Here is a 26,521-nt window from a genome sequence, read left to right on the forward strand (position 1 = left end):
CCACTAGGCCATGCTGCTTCTCTGATGACTTTACATAACCCCACTCAAGTGACCCAACAGCCATTCTTAGCACTTAGGATTCTTATTCAATCCCTCAGCACTTGAGCGCGTGTGTACATTTAGTTTTACATCGGTTATTTGGTCAGTGATTTCATTCTGTCAAATTTGTACTACCCCCTGCTATATCCTTGCCCTTCCTCTTGGTCTTGGAAATAATTTATGTCTGTCTTTCTCCCTCATGGGGTTGAGATCGCCAGTCAGATTCAATAGTGGGGTCAGAATGATCTCTGAATGAATAAGGATTCCTTATTAGAGACAAAAAATTCTATTATCCAAAAGACTAAAAATATTCAGGGCTATAAAAACATTTCGGAACATAAAATGAAGCAGAGTTGTTTGACGTCTTGCTTGTGACAAAAGGATGAAGAAAGGAAACATTCCCAGCCAGAAGTTAAATTCAGTTTTTAAACACAGAGGTAATGTGTGCAGAACTGATGGGGTTGGAATTGTATCTTGAAGGACAGGAGTTAGGAGAGAATTCTATTTTGAGAGCAAAGAAGAAAAGAAAATGAAATAATGTCTCTGGATTTTCTATGCAGACTCACTTTCAGAGACAAGGAAGGTTCATCTATTTACACCAGCTAGGCTGCCTTTTGTCAACAGAGGTAAGGACAACATCGAAAAGTAGACATTATCCTCCTTATCTATAATTTTCATTGTACCAGAATCTGGAAGGAACAAAAGCAGAATGCAAATTCACCAGACTTGAAAGCTGGACTTCGGTAGAATCGAGACAATGGAAGGAAGGAAATCAAAAATTTCCTTGCCAGAGTTTCTTCCCTGATCCGGTTTCTTGTTCCAGTAGAAAAACTTCTGGCATATTTCTGATGGGTAGATCAATCAGTGAAATTTATTGAGCTCTTAATGTGTGTAGAACACTGTACTAAGTGTTTGGGAGAGTGCAACGCAATAGAGTTGGTAGACGTGATCTCTGCCTACAACGAGCTTCGAGAAACACAGAAAGAAATTTAAAAAAATTTAAAAAATGACAGAGAGGGGAAATGGCAGATTGTAAGGACATGGACATAAGTATTGTGGGCGGTGAGGATGAGGTGAATGTCAAGTCCTTTAGGGGGGACAGATTCAAATGCTAGGTGATGTAGAAGTGGAGATGAGGGCTTAGTTGGGGAAGGCCTCTTGGAGGAGATACGATTTTAGAGAAGCAGCGCGGCTTAGTGGAAAGAGCCTGGCCTTGGGAGTTAGAGGACACGGAATCTAATCCCAGCCCCGCCACTTTTATTCTGTGTCACCTTGGGCAAGCCACTTAACCTCTCTGTGCCTCAGTTACCTCATCTGTAACATGGGGATGAAAGCTGTCAGCCCCACGTGGGACAACCTGATTTTGTCGTATCTACTCCAGTGCTTAAAACAGTGCTAGGCACAAAGTGCTTAACAAATACCATAATTATTATTATTTAATAAGGCTTTGAAGGTGGGGAGAGCGGTCGTCTGGAGGATACAACTGTCGGATCAGACTGTGAGCCCATCACTGGGCAGGGATTGTCTCTATCTGTTGCCGAATTGTACATTCAAAGCGCTTAGTGCAGCGCTCTGCACATAGTAAGCGCTCAATAAATACTACTGAATGAATGAATATGAAAGGGGAGGGAGTTCCGGGCCAGGGGGTAGATGGGGGCGGTGAGGGTGAGCAGGAAGTAAAGGGAAGGAACAGGAAGGAGTGCAATTACACCAAGATGATAATAGATGAAGTGCAAGAAGCCGAATGGCTCTAGAGGAAGGAGCCCAGTCCTGGGAGTCAGAGGATCTGGGTTTAAGTAGCAGACACTCGTCTTGCCTTGTGCCGTCGAGTCGTTTCCGACACATAGCGACTCCATGGACACATCTCTCCCGGAAGGCCCCGCTCTCCAACTGCCATCGTTCTGGTAGTGGATCCACAGAGTTTTCTTGGGAAAAATACGGGAATAGTTTACCACAGCCTCCTTCCGCACAGTCAACTCGAGTCTCCGCCCTCGACTCTCTCCCGAGTCGTTGCAGCCCGGCACGGGTGAGTTTTGACTTGTAGCCGACGGCCCGCCGCTCGCTAGCCACCGGCCAAGCTAGGAATGGAACGGACAGGCCTCTGCTCCACTCTCCCTCGCGTCGCCGAGATCGGTAGAGGACTGGAAACTCTCCAGGTGCCACCCTGAGAGGGGAAGCAAATCCTTAGCCAACACTGTAATAATAATGACCAGAATTCTGATTATTTTATAGGAAAAGGAGATAGGGGTAGGCTCAAGGGGACAGCTGATTGTCAGCCATGTCACCTTCACACAAATCAAGAGCTCTGATTAGAGCAGAGAGGCAAAAGAAAGCCCCAGAAGGCTTTGGAGAGAAATCAGCCATGCAGTCGGCCATTGGTATTGATTGGAGCCTAATGAATGCAGAGCGTGGTACTCAGGGCTCCTAGAATACAGTGGGGTGAGTAGAAGGAATAGCAATAATAATAATAATAATTGTGGTATTTGTTAAGCATTCACTGTGTGTACTAAGCACTGGGGCGGATACAAGCAAATCTGGTTGGAAACAGTCTCCGTCCCACGTTGGGCTCACAGTCTCAATCCCCGTTTTACAGATGAGGTCAATGAGATGCAGAGAAGTGAAACGACTTGTCCAAGGTCACACAGCGGACAAGTGGCAGATACGGGATTAGAACCCATGACCTTCTGTCTCCCAGGCCCAATCTCTACCCTCTACGCCATGCTGCATGGCCTTGGGGAAAGAACCTCTATCTGGGAGTGAGAGGACCTGGGTTCTAATTCAGACTTTGCCGTTTGCCTCCTTTTTGTCTTTGGGCAAGTCACTTCATGTTTCTGTGCCTCAGTTTCCTCAGCTGTAAAATGCGATTTCAGTACCTGTTCTCCCTCCTACTTAATCTGTGAGTCCCATGTGGGACAGGGACTGTGTCTGACCGTATTAATTTGTATCTACTTCAGTGCTTAGACCAGTGCTTGTCATATAGTAAACACTTACGAACTACTTTAATGACGACGGTTATTATTTAACGGGAAAGCTTCCCTGACCAACCGCTCATTTCCCACCCTATTTTCCTTCCTGCTGTCGGACCCATGCACTGAATCCTCACCCCCTAAGCACTTAGGGGACCCTCCCCACCCAACGCCACTGCACCTTATGTCCCTCTCTTTATGCTCCATTACCTCCCCCTACCTCTAGTTCCTGCAATATATGTCTCCCAATGTCATCAATCAAGTGATGGAGCAAGGATTAGAACCCGGATCCTCTGACTCCCAGGCTTATGCGGAATCCACTAGACCACGCTGCGTCTCTGGCACGTCATTTGACTGGCACATTGGGTTGAACCGGACATTTGGTTTGCATGGAGAAAGTATCACGAAGCGGTGTGGTTTAGTGGATAGAGCCCGGGCCTGGGAATCAGAAGGACCTGGGTTCTATTCACGGCTCTGTCACCTTCATTCATTCAGTAGCATTTATTGAGCGCTTACTATGTGCAGAGCACTGTGCTAAGCACTTGGAATGTACAATTTGTCAACAGATCGAGACAATCCCTGCCCAATGATGGGCTCAGAGACTAAAACGGGGGAGGCAGCAAAGCAAAACAGAACGAAACAAAAACAAGACAACATCATCAAGATAAATGGAATCAAGGAGATGTACACCTCATTATCAAAATAAATAGGGTAATAAATACTATATACAATAATGTTGGTATTTGTTAAGCGCTTACTATGTGCAGAGCACTGTTCTAAGCGCTGGGATAGACACAGGGTCATCAGGTTGTCCCACGTGAGGCTCACAGTCTTAATCCCCATTTTACAGATGAGGTCACTGAAGCACAGAGAAGTTAAGTGACTTGCCCACAGTCACACAGCTGACAAATGGCGGAGCTGGGATTCGAACCCATGACCTCTGACTCCCAAACCCGGGCTCTTTCCACTGAGTCACGCTGCTGAGAGGAGGGGAAGGGGGAAAAGAGAGGGTGTGGGAGAGGGGAGGGAGAGCAGAGGGAAAGGGGGTGCTCAGTCTGGGAAGGCCTTCTTCACACATGTCTGCTGTGTGACCTTGGGCAAGTCGCTTAACTTCTCTGGGCCTCAGTCTCTTAATCCATAAAAATACGGATCGAGACTGTGAACCCCACTTGGGACAGAGACTGTGTCCACCACGATTTACTTGTACTCACCCCAGCATTTAGTACAGCATTTAGTACAGTACAGTACCTGGGACAATACTAATAATGTTGGTATTTATTAAGAGCTTACTATGTGCAGAGTACTGTTCTAAGCGCTGGGGGATACAGGGTAATTAGATTGTCCCAGATGAGGCTCACAGTCTTCATCCCCATTTTACAGATGAGGGAACTGAGGCAGAGAGAAGTGAAGTGACTTGCCCACAGTCACACAGGTGACAAGTGGCAGAGCTGGGATTCGAACCCATGACCTCTGACTCCCAATCCCATGCTCTTTCTACTGAGCCACCAGCTTTACAAATAAAACAATTATTACTATTTTTAAAAAAAGTTCAGTCCATATCTCTTCAGTTAGGAGGGGGTTACCTCCTCCTATGAGAAGCAAGTTATGAGAAGCAGCGTGGCGCAGTGGAAAGAGCACGGGCTTTGGAGTCAGGGCTCATGAGTTCGAATCCCAGCTCTGCCACTTGTCAGCTGTGTGACTGTGGGCAAGTCACTTAACTTCTCTGTGCCTCAGTTCCCTCATCTGTAAAATGGGGATTAAGACTGTGAGCCCCACGTGGGACAACCTGATTCCCCTGTGTTTACCCCAGCGCTTAGAACAATGCTCTGCACATGGTAAGCGCTTAACAAATACCAACATTATTATTATTATTATTACCTGATTTCAGAGTACTTTAGAACCCATGGTAAGGAGTTTCTGTTTGGTGAAAGGTAGATGGTCCACCACTGGAGGTTCTTGAGAAGTTGGGGAGATATGGACTGAACTTTTAAAACCAATAATAATAATTGTTGTATTTGTTAAGCTCTTACTGTGTACCACAAGTCAGGTTGAACACAGTCCCTGTCCCACATGGGGCTCCCAGTTTCAATCCCCATTTTACAGATGAATCACCTGGGGCACAGAGAAGTTAAGTGACTTGCCCAAGGTCACAAAGCACACAAGTGGTAGAGCTGGGATTAGGACCCATGACGTTCCAACTCCCAGGCCCGTGTTCTGTCCACAGCACCATGCTGCTTCTCTAGTTTTTCTCGTTCTATGCGCTCTGCACATAGTCAGCGCTCAATAAATACTATTGAATGAATGAATTAATGAATGAATGTGGCAGAGCCGCGAAAAGAACCCAGGTCCTTCTGATTCCCAGGCCCGGGCTCTATCCACGAAACCACACCGCTTTGTGATACTTTCTCCATGCAAACCAAATGTCCGGTTCAACCCAATGTGCCAGTCAAGTGACGTGCCAGGGACGCAGCGTGGTCTAGTGGATTCCGCACAAGCCTGGGAGTCAGAGGATCTGGGTTCTGATCCTTGCTCCACCACTCGATTGATGACACCGAGAGACATAAATTGCAGGAACTAGAGGTAGAGGGAGGTAATGGAGCTTAAGAGAGGGACGTAATCTGCTGTGTGATTTGGGGCAAAACCCTCTGCAAGGAGGCTAAGAACCTTCCCTCCCATTTCCTCTGGCACTGTGAGCCCTTTGTGGGACAGAGACTGTGGCCAATCTGACTCTTTTGTGTCTTCTTCACCTCTTGGACCATAATAAGTACTTATTGCTAGAATTCATAGTTAATAATATTTGAGAGCTTGTATCATTGACTTGAAATTTTGAAGAAGAGTCAAATGCCAGAGTAATAACTGCAGCGTAAATATATTATTATTAGTAGTAGTAGTAGCACTAATAGGGGAGCAGCGTGGCTCAGTGGAAAGAGCCTGGGCTTCGGAGTCAGGGGTCATGGGTTTGACTCCCGGATCTGCCACTTGTCCGCTGTGTGACTGTGGGCGAGTCACTTAACTTCTCTGTGCCTCGGTTACCTCATGTGTAAAATGGGGATTAACTGTGAGCCTCACGTGGGACAACCTGATAATAATAATGATAATGATGTTGGTATCTGTTAAGCGCTTACTGTGTGCTGAGCACTGTTCTAAGCGCTGGGGTAGACACAGGGGAATCAGGTTGTCCCACGTGGGACTCACAGTCTTAACCTGATTACCCTGTACCTACCCCAGCGCTTAGAACAGTGCTCTGCACATAGTAAGCGCTTAACAAATACCAACATTATATTATTATTAAGACTAATGTTAATAATAATAGTAGTTTTGATGACTGTATCCCCGGCTTCTAGACTGTAAACCCGTTGAGGGCAGGGACTGTCTCTGTTTATTCCTGAATTGTACTTTCCAAGCACTTAGTACTGTGTTCTGCACACAGCACTCAATAAATACGACTGACTGACTGAACGAATGAATAGTCATAGTGGAAGCTCTAGTCAACTTAACATCGTGGCGTTGGGTGGGATTCGTGAAGAGAATGCACGGCTAAAGACCCAAACGGCTACTCAAGGGAGAGCCGAAATCCTGGCTGCGAGGAGGTCAGAGGAACTTTTTGAGGACCCAGTAAATCAAGGCTTAGGCATTGTGACATTCTATTCTTGATTCTATTTATTGCTATTGTTCTCGTCTGTCCGTCTCCCCCGATTAGACTGTGCGCCCGTCAAAGGGCGGGGACTGCCTCTATCTGTTAGCGATTGGTACATTCCAAACGCTTAGTACAGTGCTCTGCACATAGTAAGCGCTCAATAAATCCTATTGAATTGTGACATCCCAGCTGAAGACGGGGAGACGGCTGCTGAGCGTGGACCAGCACGGTGCACTGCTATCTAGAAAGAAGTGGCTCTCTTCGACCAAAAGCATCGCGAGGAAAGGGAGACAGAGAGGGAAAAAAGAAAACGGCGTCAGTCTCTACAGACATTAAGCATGACAAGGTTTTCGTGCCTACAATGTGGCCATGACTGTGAAAACCACATTGCCCTCTCAAGTGATACACACTCAAATGTGGAGATACACACAAACGAATGTAAAGTTCATCAGCATTGGTGACTTCAACCATGAAGGACGCCTGTGCAGGAGTTCATTCAATTCATTCAATAGTATTTATTGAGCGCTTACTATGTGCAGAGCACTGTACTAAGCGATTGGAATGTACAAATCAGTAACAGATAGAGACAGTCCCTGCCCTCTGACGGGCTTACGGTCTAATCGGGGGAGACAGGTTGAAGCCATAGTAATGATAATCGTATTTGTTGAGCACTTACTATGTGCCAACACGGTTCCTGACACATTGACCTGACTTGCTCCCTTTGCTCTTCTCCCAGCCTCACAGCACTTATGTACAGATCTGTCATTTTATTTGTTTGTATTAATGTCTGTCTCCCCTGCCCCCAGGAACGTGAGCTCACTGTGGTCAGGGATTGTCTTTCTTTATTGCCGTAGCGTACTCTCCCAACCGCTTCGTACAGTGCTCTGCACATAGTAATCACTCAATAAATACATATGAATGAATTTTACAGATGAGGCGATTGAGGCCCAGAGAAGGGAAGTGACTGGCCCAAGATCATTCAGCACACAAGTGGAAGAGCCATGATTACAACTCACATTCTTCTGATTTACCATGCCGTGCTCTATCCACTAGGCCGTGCTGCTTCCCTAGTAATAATATTAATAATAATTATAGTATTTATTAAGTGCTTACCAGGGGTCAAGCACTGTTCTAAGCGCTGGGGTAGATACAAGGTAATCAGGTTGTCCCACGTGGGGCTCACCGTCTTCATCCCCATTTTACAGATGAGGTAACAGAGGCACAGAGAATAATATAATAAGAGTGATGGTATTTGTTAAATGCTTACTAGGTGCCAAACAATGTTCGAGGCACTGGGGTAGATAGAGGGTAATCAGATTGTCCCACGTGGGGCTCACAGTCTGAATCCCCATTTTACAGATGAGGTGATTGAGGCACAGAGAGGTGAAGTGACTCGCTCAGAGTCACACAGCTAAGTGGCGGAGCCGGGATTAGAACCCACGACCTCTGACTCCCAAGCCCGGCCTCTTGCCGCTAAGCGATGTTGTAGTAAAAGTAGTAATAGCAGAATCATTATTGGTAATACTAGTCTTAGTGTTCATTCATTCAATCGTATTTATTGAGCACTTACTATGTGGGGAACACTATACTAGTACTAGTAATAGTTGTAACTGGGTTCAGCCAATCAATCGTTGATATTTACTGAATGCTTCCCGTGTGCTGAGCGCTGTACTGATTGCTTGGGAGATTACAAATCCACAGACGTGTCTGTTTATTGTTATATCCTGCTCTCCCAAGTGCTTAGTACAGCGCTCCGCACACAGAAAGCTCTCGATAAATATGATTGAATGAATGAACAGATTGGGTTGATATGTTCCCTGCCCAGGAGGAGCTTACAGTCTGGGCGGGGGGGGGGGGCAGATATTAAAATAAATTGTGGATATAGACATAAGGGTGGTAGACCTGAGGGAGGGGGGTGAACATCAAGTGCTAAAAGAGGACAGATCCAGTGGATAAGTGACAAAGCAGGGTGAGGGCGTAGGGAAAAGGAGGGTTTAGTCGGGGAAGGCCTAGGTAGAGATAGGATCTCGATGTGGCTTTGAAGATGGGCTGAGTGGTGGGCTGGGGTGTGTGACCTTGGGCCAGTCACTTCACTTCTCTGTGCCTCAGTTCATTCATTCATTCAATAGTATTTATTGAGCGCTTACTATGTGCAGAGCACCGGACTAAGTGCTTGGAATGTACAAATCGGCAACAGATAGAGACAGTCCCTGCCCTCTGACGGGCTCACGGTCTAATCGGGGGAGACGGGCGGACGAGAACGATGGCAATAAATAGAGTCGAGGGGAAGAACATCTCATGAAAGCAATAGCAAATAAATAGAATCGGGGTGATGTACATCTCATTAAACAGAATAAATAGGGTGAAGATATATACAGTTGAGCGGATGAGTACAGTGCTGAGGGGAGGGGACGGGAGAGGGGGAGGAGCAGAGGGAAAGGGGGGAGAAGAGGGTTATGGGGAGAGGTGAAGGGGGGTGGGTAGAGGGAGCAGAGGGAAAAGAGGAGCTCAGTGTGGGAAGGCCTCTTGGAAGAGGTGAGCTTTAAGTAGGGATTTGAAGAGGGGAAGAGAATGAGTTTGGCGGAGGTGAGGAGGGAGGGGAGTCCAGGACTGCGGGAGGACGCGGCCCGGGGGTCGACGGCGGGATGGGCGAGAAAGGGGGATGGTGAGGAGGTGGGCGCGGAGGAGCGGAGTGTGAGGGGTGGGCGGTGGAAAGAGAGAAGGGAGGTGAGGTGAGAAGGAGCAAGGTGATGGACAGCCTTGAAGCCTAGAGTGAGAAGTTTTTGTTTTGTGTCCCCTCATCTGTAAAATAGAGAAGCAGTATGGGTCAGTGGAAAGAGCCCGGGCTTGGGAGTCAGAAGTCATGGGTTCGAATCCCAGCTCTGCCACTTGTCAGCTTTGTGACTGTGGGCAAGTCTCTTCACTTCTCAGTTACCTCATCTGTAAAGTGGGGATTAAGACTGCGAGCCTCACACGGGACAACCTGATTACCCTGTATCTGCCCCAGTGCTTAGAAAAGTGCTCTGCACATAGTAAGCGCTTAACAAATGCCAACATTATTATTATTAAAATTTGGTGCTCTCCACATAGTAAGCGCTCAATGAAGACGATTGAATGAATGAAGAGGGGAAGGAGTTTCAGGCTAGAGGAACAGGAGCATTGAATTATAATTAGTCCAAGGGAAGATTCCCCGCCGAAAAAAGTGACAAGTTCTAATGTTGGTATTTGTTAAGCGCTTACTATGTGCAGAGCACTGTTCTAAGTGCCGGGACGGATACAGGGTAATCAGGTTGTCCCACATGAGTCTCACAGTCTTAATCCCCATTTTACAGATGAGGGAACTGAGGCATAGAGAAGTGAAGTGACTTGCCCACAGTCACACAGCTGACAAGTGGCAGAGCCGGAATTCAAACCCATGACCTCTGACTCCCAAGCCCCTGTTCTTTCCACTGAGCTACGCTGCCTCTTGTGTTGGGGAAGGTGCTGCTTCTAGACAGGAGCTTAGAGTGTAAGCTTTCTCATTTTATCCATCGCAAAAATAATCATTGTAATAATCATGGTGCTTGTTAGGCACGTACTATGTGCCGAACGCTGTTCTAAGTCTTGGGGTAGATACAAGTTAGGCAGGTTGGATGCAGTCCCTGTCCCATGTGGAGTTCACACTCTTAATCCCCATTTTACAGATGAGGGAACTGAGGTGCAGAGAAGTGAAGTGACTTGCCCAAGGTCACACAGCAGACAAGAGGCGGAGCAAGGATTAGAACCCAGGTCCTTCTCTCCCAGCCCCAGACTTTATCCACCAAGCCACGCTGCTTCTCAAATATCTAGTACAGCACCCAGCACCCAGCGGATGCTCAGTCAAAACCCATACTACTATAAATAAAGCACTTTAAAATTTTTATCCTGCCTGCTTTTTACAAATTGATATTAAAAATGTGGTATTTCAGGAAAACACATCTTTGGACTGAGTTAAAAATAAATGAGTTGTGGGCAGAGACAACGGCATTTGAGTTTGCTCTTGCTGGTGATGCACAAGACATTTTCAATCCTTCATGTTTCGCAGTTCCTCATAGCTCACTGAGGAGGTGGATGGAAGCCGAATGAATCGGGTTGGGCTTAAATATGCTGGATTTTCTCAGGATCTCGGGAAGCGGAGCTGTGGAAAGAGTCCGGGCCTGGAGGTCAGAGGGCCTGGGTTCTAATCCTGGCTGCGCCTCTTGCCTGCCGTGTGACCTTGGGCAAATCATTTCACTTCTCAGGGCTTCAGTTTCCTCATCTGTAAAATGGGGATTCAGTACCTGTTCCCCCTCATACTTAGACTCTGAGACTGTATCTCACTTGTTTGTGCTGTATCTACCCCTGTATATATATATATATATATATATATATATACATATATATACATATATAATAATAATAATGGTATTTGTTAAATGCTTACTATGTGCCAACCACTGTTCTAATCACTGGGGCAGATGCAAGGTTAACAGGTTGTCCCACATGGGGCTTACAGTCTTAATCTCCATTTTCCAGATGAGGTAACTGAGGCACAGAGAAGTGAAGGGACTCGCCCAAGGTTACACAGCAGACAAGTGGCAGAGCTGGGATTAGAACCCACGACCTCTGACTCCCAAGCCCGGGCTCTTTCCTCTAAGCTACACTGCTTCTCAGACATATGTATATCTATCTGCATATCTCTGTAATTTACTAATGTATTTATTTATTTATATTAATGTCTGTTTCCCCCTCTAGACTGTGAGCTCGTCGTAGGCAGCGAATGTGTCTGTTTATTGTTCTCTTGTACTCCCAAGTGCTTAGTACAGTGCCTTGCACACAGTAAGCACTCAATAAATATGATTGAATGAATGAATAAGTGAATGAATGAATGGACACCCCTGTGGTTAGTCCAGTACCGGCACCTAGAAAGTGCTTAACCAACAGCACTGTAATCATATTTATTATTTACAGAGCTCATACTGATTGCTGAGACTCTTGGACTGATTTTCTCATCCTCCAAAAAGCTGTAAATTGGAGTGTGTCCCCACTTGCTCACTCAGACTTTCTACTCCTCTAGGCCTAGTTACGTACCAATAGGCTCATTCTTGTCTATCTCACCTTTGACCTCTTGCTCACATCTCCCCTTCTCCCTGGAACTCACTCCTCCCCACCTTCCGGCAGGCCACTACACTCCCCATTTTTAAAACCCTTCGGAAATCACGTAACAATAATTGTGGCATTCGTGAAGCGCTTACTATGCGCCAGGCACCGTACTAAGCGCTGGGGTGGATAGAAGCAAATCGGGTTGGACAGAGTCCCTGAACCACGTGGGGCTCGGAGTCTCAATTCCATATTTTACAGAAGAGGGAACTGAGGCCCAGAGAAGTGAAGCAACTTGTCCAGAATCAAACAGCAAAGGAATAGCAGAGGCAGAATTAGAACCCACAACCTCCTGATTCCCAGGCCCCTGCTCAATCCACTATGCCTCCTCTAGGAAGTCTTCCCTGACTAATCTCTCATATCTCCACCCTCCCTCCCCCTCCCACCCCCAACTACTGCTATTTCAATCAGTCAATCAATCAACGGTATTTATTGAGCGCTTATTTTAAGCAGTGCACTGAACTAAATGCTTGGGAGACGACAACTTTCAGCACAACCACGTCACCTCCTTTCTCAGCACCGGTGTATTTATTCAATTCATTCAATCGTATTTATTGAGCACTTACGATGTGCAGAACGCTATACTAAGCACTTGGGAGAATGCAATATAACAATATTGTACCTAACTTTAAACTGTATTGCTTTTTCCCGTCTGTAATTTATTTTATAGTCTCTGTCTCCCCTGCTAGTTTACAAGCCCCTCAAGGGCAGGGATTATTTTTATTAATTCTATTGTTTTTCCCTAAGTGCTTACTACCGTGCTCCGCGCACAGTAAGCACTCAGTAATTATTATCGATGGATTGATTTGTTCATTTGTCCTTGTCTGTCATGTTGGTTTTGCGTTTTTATCATCTGAGTAATCGATCAATAGCATTTATTGAGAGCCAACTCTGTGCAGGGCACAGTTCAACGTAATCATATTTCAGGATGGGTCTGTTGTCAGTGTCCCAGTCTCCTTCGCTCTGAGATTGTCAGCTCCTTTTGGGTGAAAAGGTGGGGCTTTCTCATCCAAGCGTTCCTTCATAGCACTTATTTCAGTGTTTTTGCCCCAAATAAGTGCTTAATAAATACAATCACTTCTACTCCTACGGTATGTTTTCCTTGATGATTCCTAGGAAAGTTGAGTGACGTTTGATTCCTCATTCAGATAACTGTGCTGAAAGAATGTTTACCTGGTGGAATTTTGATCGACATCTCTTTCACCGCTTCCGCACGAAACCCGCCGAAAGCTCAGATGAATCGCTAATAGCTTGTTTAGTCATTAGGACACGAATGCCAAGAGGCTTCATTTTTTTCTACACAAACAGTACATTTGTAAAACGAGAACTTTTCTAGTTGTCCCATCGAGTTCAAGCCAGGTACCCGCTGGGATGGGTTTGGTTTTCAATCAATCAATTAATCGGTAGCATTTATTGAGCGCTTACTGTGTACGGAGCACTGTACTAAGCGCTTGAGAGAGTCCAGTGTGAGTTGGTAGACACGTTTGCTGCCCACAGCGAACCGGAGACAGATGAATAGAAATGAAGAGGTGATGGATAATAATTAGGGTATTTGGACCCAAGTGCTGTGGGGCTGAGGGAGAGGTGAATAAAGGGGGCAAATTCAAGTGCAATCAATCAATCGATGGTACTGACTGAGTGCTTCCTGGGTGTAGAGCACTGAACTAGATGGTCGGGAGAGGTGGCTCAGTGGAAATAATAGTGATGGTATTTGTTAAGCGCTTACTATGTGCCAAGCACTGTTCTAAGTGCTGGGGGTGGATACAAGGTGATCAGGTTGTCCCACGTGGGGCTCACGGTTTTAATCCCCATTTTACAGATGAGGGAACTGAGGCACAGAGAAGTGAAGTGACTTGCCCAAAGTCACACAGCTGGCGAGCGACGGAGTCTGGATTAGAACCCATGACCTCTGACTCCCAAGCCCGGGCTCTTTCCGCTGAGCCACGCTGCTTCTCCAACGAGGTCATGAGTTCTAATCCCGGCTCCGCCACTTGTCAGCTGCGTGACTTTGGGCAAATCACTTAACTTCTCTGGGCCTCAGTTACCTCATCTGTAAAATGGGGATTAATTTAATTCAATCATTCAATTCATTCAGTCATATTTATGGAGCACTTACTATGTGCAGAGCACTATACTAAGCACTTAGAAGGTACAATTCAGCAACAGAACCAATCACTGTCCAAAATGGGCTCACAGTCTAGAATGGGGGAGATAGACATCAAAACAAGTAAACGGGCATGAATAACATCAATATAAATAAATAGAATAATAGCTATATTCACATCAAAACAAGTAAACAGCCATTAATATAAATAAATAGGATTATAGATATGTACATATACACACAAGTGCCGTAGGGCAGGGAGGGGGGTAGAGCAAAGGGAGCGGATCGGGGGCAATGGGAAGGGGAGAGGGAGCTGAGGAAAAGGGGGTTCATTCTGGGTTAAGACTGTGAACCTCATGTGGGACCACCTGATTACCCTGTATCTCCCCCAGTGCTTAGAAGAGTGCTTGGCACATAGTAAGTGCTTAGCAAATACCATCATCATCATTATTATTATCACAGTATAATATAGACCCATTTTTCTTCTCCCCACGTCCTGCATTTCCTCTTCTTTCATCGTCAGCGATCGTAGGTCGGAGAAACACTCTCCCCTGAACTGGAACAGGAAATCAGTTCAAATCCCAGGCCTGACTCTGTCATCCCCCCTTCTCAGCATGGCACCTGGAGAGTTTCCTGTGCTCTCTACCAATCTCGGCTCTGGGAGGGAGAGTGAAGCAGAGGCCTACCCATTCCATTCCCAGCTTGGCCAGTGGCTAGCGAGTGCAGGCCATCGGCTAAAAGTCAAAACACACCCGTGCTGGGCAGCAGCGGCACGGGAGAGGGTCGAGGGTGGAGACTCAAGTTTGATGCGCGGAAGAAGGCGATGGCAAATGGCTTCCAGATTTTTACCAAGAAAACTCTATGGCTCTGCAACCAAAGTGATTGCAGATGGAGAGTGGGGCGTCCTGGGAAAGATGCAACCATGGAATCGATATGGGTCGGAAGCGACTCGATGGCATAAGACTAGACTTTGTCATCCCGTGGGAGAACTTTCCGTTATCTTGCTCGTTGGGCCTTACAGCTGTGATAATGATGTTGGTATTTGTTAAGCGCTTACTTTGTGCAGAGCACTGTTTTAAGTGCTGGAGTAGACACAGGGGAATCAGGTTGTCCCACGTGGGGCTCACAGTCTTAATCCCCATTTTACAGATGAGGTCACTGAGGCACAGAGAAGTGAAGTGACTTGCCCACAGTCACACAGCTGCCAAGTGGCAGAGCCGGGATTCGAACCCATGACCTCTGACTCCAAAGCCCGCGGTCTTTCCACTGAGCCAGCGGTGATAGTGTAACTGCGCTCTAATCGACATAAAATTGAAGAGGTATAATATTCCATTTAATGCCACTAAGATTTCTGTGGGAAAGGAAGCTGTATCTGCAGGGAATATATCTGTTTATCCTTTCTTAAACACTTAGTAAAGTGTTTTGCAGGCATACGATTGACTGACCAACATAACATGTTGGAAAAATGGCGAGTTTGAAATGTGTTACATTGTTATATTGTGCTCTCCCAAGGTCTTGGTACAGTGGCCCTCCACAGTAAGCACTCAATAAATACTATTGACCGACTGATTGATTGCCAAGATCCGCCCTTTCCTCTCCATCCAAGCGGCTTTCGTGCTGGTACAAGCTCTCATAATATCCAGACTGGATTATTGTGGCCATTCCGCTGCCCCAGATCATCTTCCTACAGAAAGGCTCTGGGCATGTCACTCCCCTCCTCAAAAACCTCCAGTCGTTGCCCATCGACCTCCGCACGAAACAAAAACTCCTCACTCTGGGCCTCAAAGCTGTCCATCCCCCGGCCCCCTCCTAACTCACCTCCCTTCTCTCCTTCTCCATCCCACCCCGCACGCTCCGCTCCTCTGCCGCTCACCTTCTCACTGTCCCCCGTTCACGCCCATCCCACCGTCGACCCCCGGGCCACGTCGTCCCGCTGTCCCGGAACGTCCTCCCTCCTCACCTCTGTCAAACTAGCTCTCTTCCCCCCTCCAAAGCCCTACTGAGAGCTCACCTCCTCCGGGAGGCCTTCCCAGACTGAGCCCCCCTTTCCCTCTGCCCCTCCCACCCTCTGCTCCTCCCCCTTCCCCTCCCCTCAGCACTGTGCTCATTTGTATATATTATTACCCTATTTACTTTGTTAATGAGGTGTATATCTCCTGATTCTATTTATCTTGATGATGTCGTCTTGTTTTTGTTTTGTTCTGTTTTGCTCTGCCGTCCGTCTCCCCGTTTAGACTGTGAGCCCCTCATCGGGCAGGGATTGTCTCCATCTGTTGCCGAATTGTACATTCCAAGTGCTTAGCACAGCGCTCTGCACATCGTAAGCGCTCAGTTAATACTATTGAATGAATGAATGGACCGATTGATCGATCGAGTTCCTATTTGGATGTTCTTGGGTGACCTCGGATTCAGGTTAGCTCTACAGGGTGATGTCAAATCAGTCAAACAATCAATCAGTGGTATTTATTGAGCACTTCCTATGTACAGAGCACTTTACTAATCTCTATTCTAATACAATAGAATTAGTGGAGACGTTCCTCATCTGGAACAAGCTTACACTTTAGAGGGGGAGACAGGCATTACTATAGATAAATAATAATAATAATTATAATAATAATAATGTTGGTATTTGTTAAGCGCTTACTCTGTGCAGAGCACTGTTCTAAGCGCTAGGGTATAGTGCTGTGGGGTTGGGGATGGGGTGAATATCAAATGTCCAAAGGTCACAGATCCAAGTACAGATATCACAGAAGGGAGAGGCAGGAGAGAAAAAGAGGGCTTAATCTGGGAAGGCCTTCTGGAGGAGTTAATAGTAATAATAATCAAATAATAATAATAATGATACTTGCTGAGCACGTACTATGTGCCAAGCACTGTTCTAAGCGCTAGGGGAGATACAAGGTAATCAGGTTGCCCCACATGGGGCTCACAGCCTTAGTCCCCATTTTGCAGATGAGGTAACTGAGGCACAGATAAGTGAAGTGACTTGCCCACAGTCACACAGCTGACAAGTGGCAGAGTCGGCATTCGAACCCACGACCCCTGACTCCCAAGCCCGGCCTCTTTCCACTGAGCCACGCTGCTTGGGCTCACAGTCTTAAGTGGGAAGGAGAAAGGGTATTGGATCCCCCTTTTTCAGATGAGGGAACTGAGACAAAGAGAAGTGAAGTGCCTTGCCCAGGGTCACAAAGCAGACAAGTGGCGGAGTCAGGATTAGAACCCAGGTCCTCTGACTCTCAAGCCTGAGCTCTTTTCACTAGGCTATGTGGGATGACACATGAAAGTAGAATTAATAATAATTACGGTATTTGTTAAGCATTTACTGTTTGCCAAGAACTGGCAAATAAAGGCCTGGGGGAGATACAAAATAATCAGGTTGGACACAGTCCCTGTCTCATATGGGTTTTTTTTTTATGGTATTTGTAAAGTGCTTACTATGTTCCAGGCACTGAACTAAGCGCTGGGGTAGATAATAATAATAATGTTGGTATTTGTTAAGCGCTTACTATGTGCAGAGCACTGTTCTAAGCGCTGGGGTAGACACAGGGGAATCAGGTTGTCCCACGTGGGGCTCACAGTCTTCATCCCCATTTTACAGATGAGGGAACTGAGGCACAGAGAAGTGAAGTGACTTGCCCACAGTCACACAGCTGACAAGTGCCAGAGCGGGGATTCGAACCCATGATCTCTGCCTCCAAAGCCCGTGCTCTTTCCACTGAGCCACGCTGCTTCAAGTTCACCTATGTTCACGGGGACTTTGGGAGTGACTCCTAGACTGTAAACGGTTGTGGCCAGGGAACGTTGTCACCCAACTCTATTATGTTGTATTCTCTCAAGTGCTTAGTACAGTGCTCTGCAATCAGTCATTCAGTCAGTCACTTGCAATTATTGAGCGCTTACTATGTGCAGAGCACTGACCTAAGCACTTAAGGGAGTCTGTACACAATAAGCACTCAATAAATATGATTGATGGATTGACTGAAGGCATAGGTTTGGGAGCAATTAATAATAATAATAATAACATTTGATGTAATCATAACCATGGTATTTGTTATAATAATAATGTCGGTATTTGTTAAGCGCTTACTATGTGTTGAGCACTGTTCTGAGCGCTGGGGTAGATACAGGGTCATCAGGTTGTCCCACCTGAGGCTCACAGACTTAATCCCCATTTTACAGATGAGGGAACTGAGGCACAGAGAAGTTAAGTGACTTGCTCAAAGTCATACAGCTGACAGGTGGCAGAAGCGGGATTAGAACCTACGACCTCTGACTCCCAAGCCCTTGCTCTTGCCACTAAGCCATGCTGTTATGTGCTTAGTAGGTTCCAAGCACTATTCTCAACAATAGAGTAGATTGGATATCGTCCCTGTCTCACAAGGGACTCCCAGTCTAAGCAGGAGAGGGATCAGGGATTGAATACGCATTTCACAGAGCGAGAAACTGAGGCACAGAAAAGCTAAGTAACTTATCCAAGGTCGCAGAGCAGACAAGTGGCAGAGCTGGGATTAGAATCAGGCCCATAAAAGCCCTCCCTCTTCAGAGATCCAACAGAATGGCTGTACCCATTTTCAAAACCATATTGAAAGCACGTCCCCTCCAAGAGACCTTACGTGACTAAGCCTTCCTTTCCTCTTCTCTCGCTCCCTTTATTCAACCCAGCGTGGCTCAGTGAAAAGAGCGCGGGCTTTGGAGTCAGAGGTCATGGGTTCGAATCCCAGGTCCGCCACTCGTCGGCTGTGTGACTGTGGGCGAGTCACTTCACTTCTCTGGGCCTCAGTTCCCTCATCTGGAAAATGGGGATGAAGACTGGGACAACCTGATTCCCCTGTGTCTACCCCAGCACTTAGAACAGTGCTCTGCACATAGTAAGCGCTTAGCAAATACCAACATTGTTATTATTATTATTATTATTATTATTAACCCCCCTCCCTCTCCCACCACATTTACGTCCACCTTTGTCATTTATTTATTTCTATTAATGTCTGTCTCCCCCTAAGACTGTAAGCTCTTTGTGAGCAGGGAATGTGTCTGCTATATTATTATACTCTACTCTCCCAAGTGCTTAGTACAGTGCTCTGCACACAGTAAGCTCTCAATAAATGTGATTGCCCGCCTGACTGACTGGCTGGCTTTCCACCAGGCCTCTCTAGGGCTAGAGAGACACTTTCTGTCAGGTGATCTCAGAGAGACTTCTGCAAATTCGTATGGGATGTCATGACATGATGAAGCGAGCTCGGCAGGGCACGTGACCACACATCCACCTCGGTATCTGGCATCTGCGAGGAATGTCAGTGATCACCGTGTACACACCACGGGCTAATGCGAGCACACCAGCTTTTACGTAAGCTTTTACGCACCTAAGAAAGCAGTTCTTGTCCTAGGGATGAATCCAGAGAGTAACATAAGCAGAGTGGCTCATTGGAAAGAAACCGCGCTTCAGAGTCAGAGGTCATGGGTTCGAATCCCAGCTCTGTCACTTGTCAGCTGTGTGACTGTGAGCAAGTCACTTAACTTCTCTGGGCCTCAGTGACCTCATCTGTCAAATGGGGATGAAGACTGTGAGCCTCACGTGGGACAACCTGATGACCCTGTATCTCCCCCAGCGCTTAGAACAGTGCTCGGCACATAGTAAGCGCTTAACAAATACCAACATTATTAGTAGTAGTAGGAGTATAAACAAGACGTGTACAAAGGAATGGGGCTTTTTGCCTGACAAAAGGGGCTTGGAGATGAATAAACATAAATGGCTTCTTTGCTCTTCTACTATGGCAATCCAAAGCGGTTGGGAAGGGTTCTTTTGGAAAAGCTTCACAGAAGAATAATTGAGATATTCATTCAGAGCTTATTGCGTGCCGGGCACCGTACTAAAGGGTTGGGGTGGATACAAGCAAATCGGGTTGGATAGAGTCCGTGTCCCACATGGGGCTCACAGTCTCAATCCCCATTTTATAGATGAGGGATCTGAGGCCCAGAGAAGTGAAGTGACTTGCCCAAGGTCACGCAGACAAATGGCAGAGCCAGGACTAGAACTCATGACCTTCTGACTCCTAGGCCCATGCTCTATCCACTACAGAAGTGAGTCTTCACTTGGAAACTGAGACTGGGTTGGAAAAGTGATTGGAAAGGCCTCTTGACATAGGTAATAATACTAATAATATTAATAATGATGGTATTTATTAAGGGCTTACTATGTGCCAAGCACTGTTTTAAGTGCTGGGGGAGATACCAGGTAATCAGGTTGTCCCACACTCTTAATCCCCATTTTACAGATGAGGTAACTGAGTCCCGGAGAAGGTAAGTGACTTGCCCAGAGTCTCACGGCTGACAAGTGACGAAGCGGGGATTAGAACCCACGACCTCTGACTCCCAAGCCTGGCCTCTTTCCACGGAGCCACGCTGCTTGGTAGAAGTGGAACAAGTGGATGTTGTTTACCAATAGCTAAATATCTCTCCGAGGATGGCGGCGAGATTGAGGAGATCGGGGTACGGCGAGCGGGCAGGCGCTAGAGGAGCCGAGCGTGTGGGCTGGGCTGTAGAAGGAGATCAGCGAAGTAAGATAGGAGGGCGAGAGCTGATTGCTTTACAGCTGACGGCGAGGAGTTTCTGACTGATGAGAAGGTGGATGGGCGACCCTCGAGGTCCTTGAGGAGTGCGGAGATGTGGACCGAACATTTTTATAGAAAAGTGATTCGTGCAGCAGAGTCAGTACAGAGCGGAGTGGGAAGAGACAGAAGGCCGGGAGGTCAGTGAGGAGGCAGATGCGGTAGTCAAGGCGAGATTGGATAAGTGCTTGGATCAGCACGGAAGCCGTTTCGATAGAGAGGAAAGGGCGGATTCAACAATATTGTGAAGGTAGAACCGACAGGATTTGGTGGCAGATGGACTACGTGGGTTTTATGAGAGAGAACAGCCGAGGACAACACCCAGGCTATTAGCTTGTGAGATAGGGAGGAAAGTGGTATTGTCTACTCTGATGGGAAATACAGTGGGACCTAGTGGCCCGGGAGTCAGAAGAACCTGGGTTTTGAAGCCGGCTCTTCCCCTTGACTGATGTGTGACTTTGGTCGCGAGTCACTTCCCTTCTCTGGGTCTCAGTTAATCTCATCTGTAAAATGGGGTTTAAGACTGCAAACCCCATGTGGGACATGGACTGTGTCCAACCTCATTAGCTTTTTATCTGCCCCACTGCTTAGTCAGTGGCTGGCACAGGGTCAGTGCTTAACAAATCCTTTTTTGAAAACAGGATAGGGGAGGACAGGGTATGGGTGGGAAGATAAGTTCTCTAGAGTGTAAACTTCTTGAGGGCAGGAAATGTGTCTGTTATATTGTTATAGTGTACTCCTCCAAGTGCTTAGTACAGTGCTCTGCTGCTCTGTAGTGGAAAGAGCTCGGGGTCAGTGGAAAGAGTCCGGGCTTGGGAGTCAGAGGTCGTGGGTTCTAATCCTGGCTCCGCCACTTATCAGCTGTGTGAGTTTGGGCAAGTAGCTTTACTTCTCTGTGCCTCATTTCCCTCATCCGTAAAATGGGGATTAAGTCTGTGGGCCCCACGTGCGACAACCTGATGATCTTGTATCTACCCCAGGGTTTAGAACAGTGGTTGGCACATAGTAAGTGCTTAACAAATACCATCGTCATTATTATTATAGTAAGTGCTCAATAAATACAGTTGATTGTTTCTGTTTTGGATATGTTTTGTTTGAGCTGCATACCTTTTCCCTCTCTTAGGGAGTCCAGATGGTAGTCAGGAAAGCGGGGGGTGGTTGTCAGAGGAAAGGGTCCCTAGATCACTGCTCAGGTGGGCCTAACAACATGTGTATTTGAAAAGAAATTTAATGATGGTCTTTGGCAGAAATTATATCACTCTGGAGTTTCAGAAAAATAGAATGATATGCAATTCACCGGGAGCTTTTGACATCAAAGGAAGACGACATGTTTTGAGGTCCTTGTTCAGAATATCTAGCCCATCTTACTAAAATGCTTCTGCCTTTATTTTCTAGTGAACTTTGACCACTTCCAGATCCTCCGAGCCATCGGGAAGGGAAGCTTTGGCAAGGTAAGATGGATTTGGTTCTTGTCGAGACAACTGAATATGGAACACCATTTTCCATAAAGGGCAGCTTTGCGGGTTCTGTGTGAGAGACCACAATCCGGGAGCAGTGTCTTTTCGCTCTTAGCTCTCTCTCTAACTTATAGATCTTTAGACTGGTTCAAGAACCAAGAAAATACCACATATGTTCCCCACTTTTCTATTTTCAGGATTCCACTCAATGGGATGTACTGAGCTCTTACTGTACTAAGACATTTAGGGGACTAAAAAAGAGAAATAATAACAATAACTAGTATTTGTTAAGAATTTATTATGTGCCAGGCACTGTTTTGAGCAATGGGGTAGATCCAAGATAATCAGGTTGGACACAGTCCCTGAGGGCATGGGGCTCACATTCTTAATCCCCATTTTACAGATGAGATAAGTGAGGCCCAGAGAAGTGAAGTGACTTGCTCAAGGTCACATAGCAGACAAGTGGCAGAGCTGGGATTAGAACCCAGGTCCTTCTGACTCCCAGGCCCAGGCTTTATCCACTAGGCATCCCTGCCTGCAAGGAGCTTAGGGTCAAATGAGGACTGGAGGGATTGTGACAGTGGAAATTCCCCTGAGAATTAGTCCAGAAGACCCATAATCGTAATAGCGGGTTCAATTAAATGCCCACTCTGTGCTAAGCGCTGTACTAAGTGCTGGGTTAGCTACAAGAGCATCAGATCAGACAAGGCCTCTTCTGGATGCGAAATATCTCTCAAGTCTTCGATTCAGCAGTCAGAGTGGCTGTTTCAGAAAAGGGCAGGATCTGGATGTGAATTCACAGGTTTGACCAGATTGTTTTCAGGCATGGCCAGGCCTCTAGATTGTGAGCTCCTTGTGGACAGGGAATGTGACTGCCAACACTGTTGTAGGGTATTCTCCCAAGCGCTTAGCACAGTCCTCAATAAATATCATTGCTTGATGTACCGATACTGAGGTAAATCTCAATTCAAACCTACAGCCAACTCTAACCCCCAGTTTAGCCTTTGAGCCCGTTATTGGGCAGGGATTGTCTCTATCTGGATTTATACATTCCAAGCACTTAGTACAGTGATCAGCACAAGTAAGTGCTCAATCCCAGCTCTGCCACTTGTCAGCTGTGTGACTGTGGGCAAGTCACTTCACTTCTCTGTGCCTCAGTGACCTCATCTGTAAAATGGAGATGAAGACAGTGAGTCTCACGGGGGACAACCTGATTACCCTGTATCTACCCCAGTGCTTAGAACAATGCTCTGCACATAGTAAGTGCTTAACAAATACCAACATTATTATTATTATTAATAAATACTAATGAATAATGCTAGAGTGTTTATACCCTTCATCAACCCTTGTGTATGCACATATATATCATGGAAGCAGGATGGGCTAGTGGATAGAGCCCAGGCCAGGGAGTCAGAAGGACCTGGCTTCTACTCCCAGCTCTGCCATGTGTCTGCTGTGTGGCTTTGGGTAAGTCACTTCACTTCTCTGAGCCTCAGTTCCCTCATCTGTAAAGTGGGGACTGTGAGCCTCATGTGGGTTAGGGACCATGTTCAACCTGATTAACTTATATCTATGCCAGCGCAGATTCCAGGTTTATCTGGATTCCACTATTTGCAAATATTTTTGCCTGCCCTCCCCTGTTAAAGTGAAAGCTCCTCGAGGGTAGAGAGAGGATCTCCGGCTTCTATCAGGCTTCTCGGTTCCCTCATCTGGAAAACAGGGATGAAGGCTGTGAGGACAGGGACTGTAGGACTGGAACTGTGTCCAACCTGATTACTTTGTATCTACTGTAGCGCTTAGAACAGTGCTCGAAACATAATAAGTGCTTAACAAATATAATTATTATTATTCCCAAGCACTAAATACAGTGAATGACATTCAGTGTCCACTCAAGAAATACCATTGCTTCTATCTCTGCAAAAATACTACAGTCAAAATTGCATGATCAGCATTGCTGGGAAAATATCTGGCTTCATTTAGAGAGGAAGAAGCAGGCCAGAGGCATATCACTTCCTTTGGGACTTTTTGTAAATGGGATGGTTGTTATGATGAATAGAAGACATTCTTGTTGAACAAAAATGGATTTGTTCATTTTAGAGCCAGTTAAAATTCACATGAAACAATCTACATTTGATGTGAAATTTCTCCACAGTAGTACAGCATATCGGGGGAGGGAAAGAAAACGGGTTAGCTCACTGCTTGTGTTTTCAGGGAGAATGAATTTGGAGACTTTGTCCCGAATTTTCAGGCTTGATTTTGGAACCGAACCCGGATCCCTTTGTCTGCATTTGTCTTTGAATGGCGAAATAGAACTTCCCATTTTTCCACCAAAAAAAAACCCAACCAAAACCTAGTTTTGACACGCTTGCAAATGACTAAACATAGCTCTCAAGAACATATCAGGATTATTTCTGTTTAAATGAATCACCTCCATATGGATTTATTTTCCCTTAAATTGTGCCATTTAAATTGTGTTTTTTAAAGTTTAGGGCAAAATGTGTACTACATCTATTTTCAGGTTAATTGCATCTTGGGCATTTCAAAGACCCAACAGATTAAGATATATAACCAGATGACATTTTCTCCTCATTTTTCTTTTCCTGTCTGTACATCTGCTTGGGCAAACTGTCTTTTTTAAGCCCATAGAAATGTGTGGAGGTTACTTGAACGGAATACCCAATGCACTGGGAAGTAATTAATATCCTATCATAAAAAGGACTGTGTCCTTAGAAAATCTAAAGATCTGGTCCGCTTATAACCCCAAGAAAATTATGAAGCTGTAGGATAATTCACTGGAAAAGCTTTTGTTGCAGAGAAAAGAGGCGCTAATATTTTCATATCGCTAGCGGGATTAGAAGATGTGGTTTGATGCACTTATTATGGTTTTCCTAATTCCCAAATAATGTGGGACCTGACAGAGATTGGTCAGAAATACCTGACAATTTGACAGAGACGGTGAAGGATGGATGGAGGTGTTCAGTGATCTTTTGTTTTAACAGTCATCCACGTGGCTGCGGAGAAATTGCTGTCAGTCAGTCAGTGATATTTACTGAGTGCTTAATGTGTGCAGAGCACTGTACTAAGGGCTTTAGAGAGTCCAATATAAAAATACAACAGACTCATTCCCTGCCCAAAGTGAGCTTACTGACTAAAGGGGGAGACAGACATTGATATAAATGAATAAATTACACAGTCAGTCAGTCAGTCGTATTTGTTGAGTGCTTACTGTGTGCAGAGCACTGTACTAAGAGCTTAGGAGAGGACAGTAGAAAAAGAGAACAGACACATTCCCTGCTCACAGAGACCCAACAGTCTAGAGTGTGGCTGGGAGATAGGGGAGCCCGGGTCCCACCTGGAACAAGGCGGGCAGTCAGGGGTGGAGCCAGGGAGCCGTGACTTCTGGCAGGGATCAGAAGCGGGACCTACTTGCAGCCCATGATGGGGTGCTCTTTTTTTTTTAAAAGGTATTTGTTAAATGCTTACTATGTGGCAAACACTGTGCTTAGTACAGGGGTGTCTTATGCTGTCAAGTCGTCTCTGACTCGTAGCGACATCATGTACACTTCTCTCCCAGAACACCCCACCGCAATCATTCTGGTAGTGGACCCAGAGAGTTTTCTTGGTAAAAATCTGAAAGTGGCTTACCGCCGCCTTCTTCCCCGCAGTAAACCCGAGTCTCCGCCCTCGAATCTCTCCCGTGCCTCTCCTGCCCAGCACAGGTAACTTTGACTTGTAGCGGATGGCCTGCCACTTGTCAGCCACTGGCCAAGCTAGAAATGGAATGGACAAGCCTCTGCTTGACTCTCCCTACTGTAATAGAGACTGGTAGAGGACTGGAAACTCTCCAGGTGCGACCCCGAGAAGGGAGCACTGGAGTAGATACAAAAAAATCAAAGGGGACAAAGTCCCACAGTCATAACCCCCAATTTTCCTCTAGACCGTGAGCTTGTCGTGAGTGGGAATGTGTCCGTTTGTTGTTCTGTTGTCTACTCTCAGGTGGTTCGTATAGGGCTTTGCACACAGAGAGCGCTCAATGAATACGATTGGAGGAATGAACAAATGAGGTAACTGAGGCACAGAAGAGGGAAGTGACCAAAGTCACAAGGCAGAGAAGGGGCGGAGCCAGGATTAGGACCCAGGTCCTCCTGATTCATAGCCCCGTGCTCTATCCGCTAAGCCGTAACGCTTCCTGGGTTAGGGTAGCTACTCCGCCTGCCCTCCCCCAGTGACCGAGTCAGAAAAGCGATTGGCTCGATCCCAGTGGGCCAATCCAATCGAAGTGTCGATCCTCTCTCTGTTCCCCTCTCAAACTGGCATTCTTGAGGGGTACCCCGTTTCAATCCACCCAGCCTCTTTTCACTGAGAGCAGAATTCACCATCATCAAGCTCATTTCAGGCACATTTCCTGTGGCATCCCAGTGCCAACGCGTGGTACGAAGATTTGATGAACACGAGAGACTGTGGAGAAAATAGAACTGCGGGAGCAATCTGGAATTCTAATGGGACATTCGTGCGGGGCCGGTGGGAAGAAGCCAGTAGCTCCATGGAGCTGTCGG

At 46.4% G+C, this 26,521-nt stretch overlaps 1 protein-coding gene across 1 annotated transcript in view; it reads left to right on the forward strand.

Annotated features, from left to right (window-relative positions):
- Positions 1-618: 618 nt before the first annotated feature.
- The window catches only part of STK32C (serine/threonine kinase 32C), a 156,329-nt gene continuing 130,426 nt past the window's right edge, over positions 619-26,521 (forward strand). Inside the window, exons 1-2 of the mRNA XM_029059007.2 lie at positions 619-665; positions 21,904-21,959. The gene's annotated coding sequence lies outside the window, so the exon portion shown is untranslated. The remainder of the gene's footprint in view (positions 666-21,903; positions 21,960-26,521) is intronic.

Source organism: Ornithorhynchus anatinus, chromosome 3, assembly GCF_004115215.2.
Source record: "Ornithorhynchus anatinus isolate Pmale09 chromosome 3, mOrnAna1.pri.v4, whole genome shotgun sequence".
NCBI classification, from domain to species: domain Eukaryota; kingdom Metazoa; phylum Chordata; class Mammalia; order Monotremata; family Ornithorhynchidae; genus Ornithorhynchus; species Ornithorhynchus anatinus.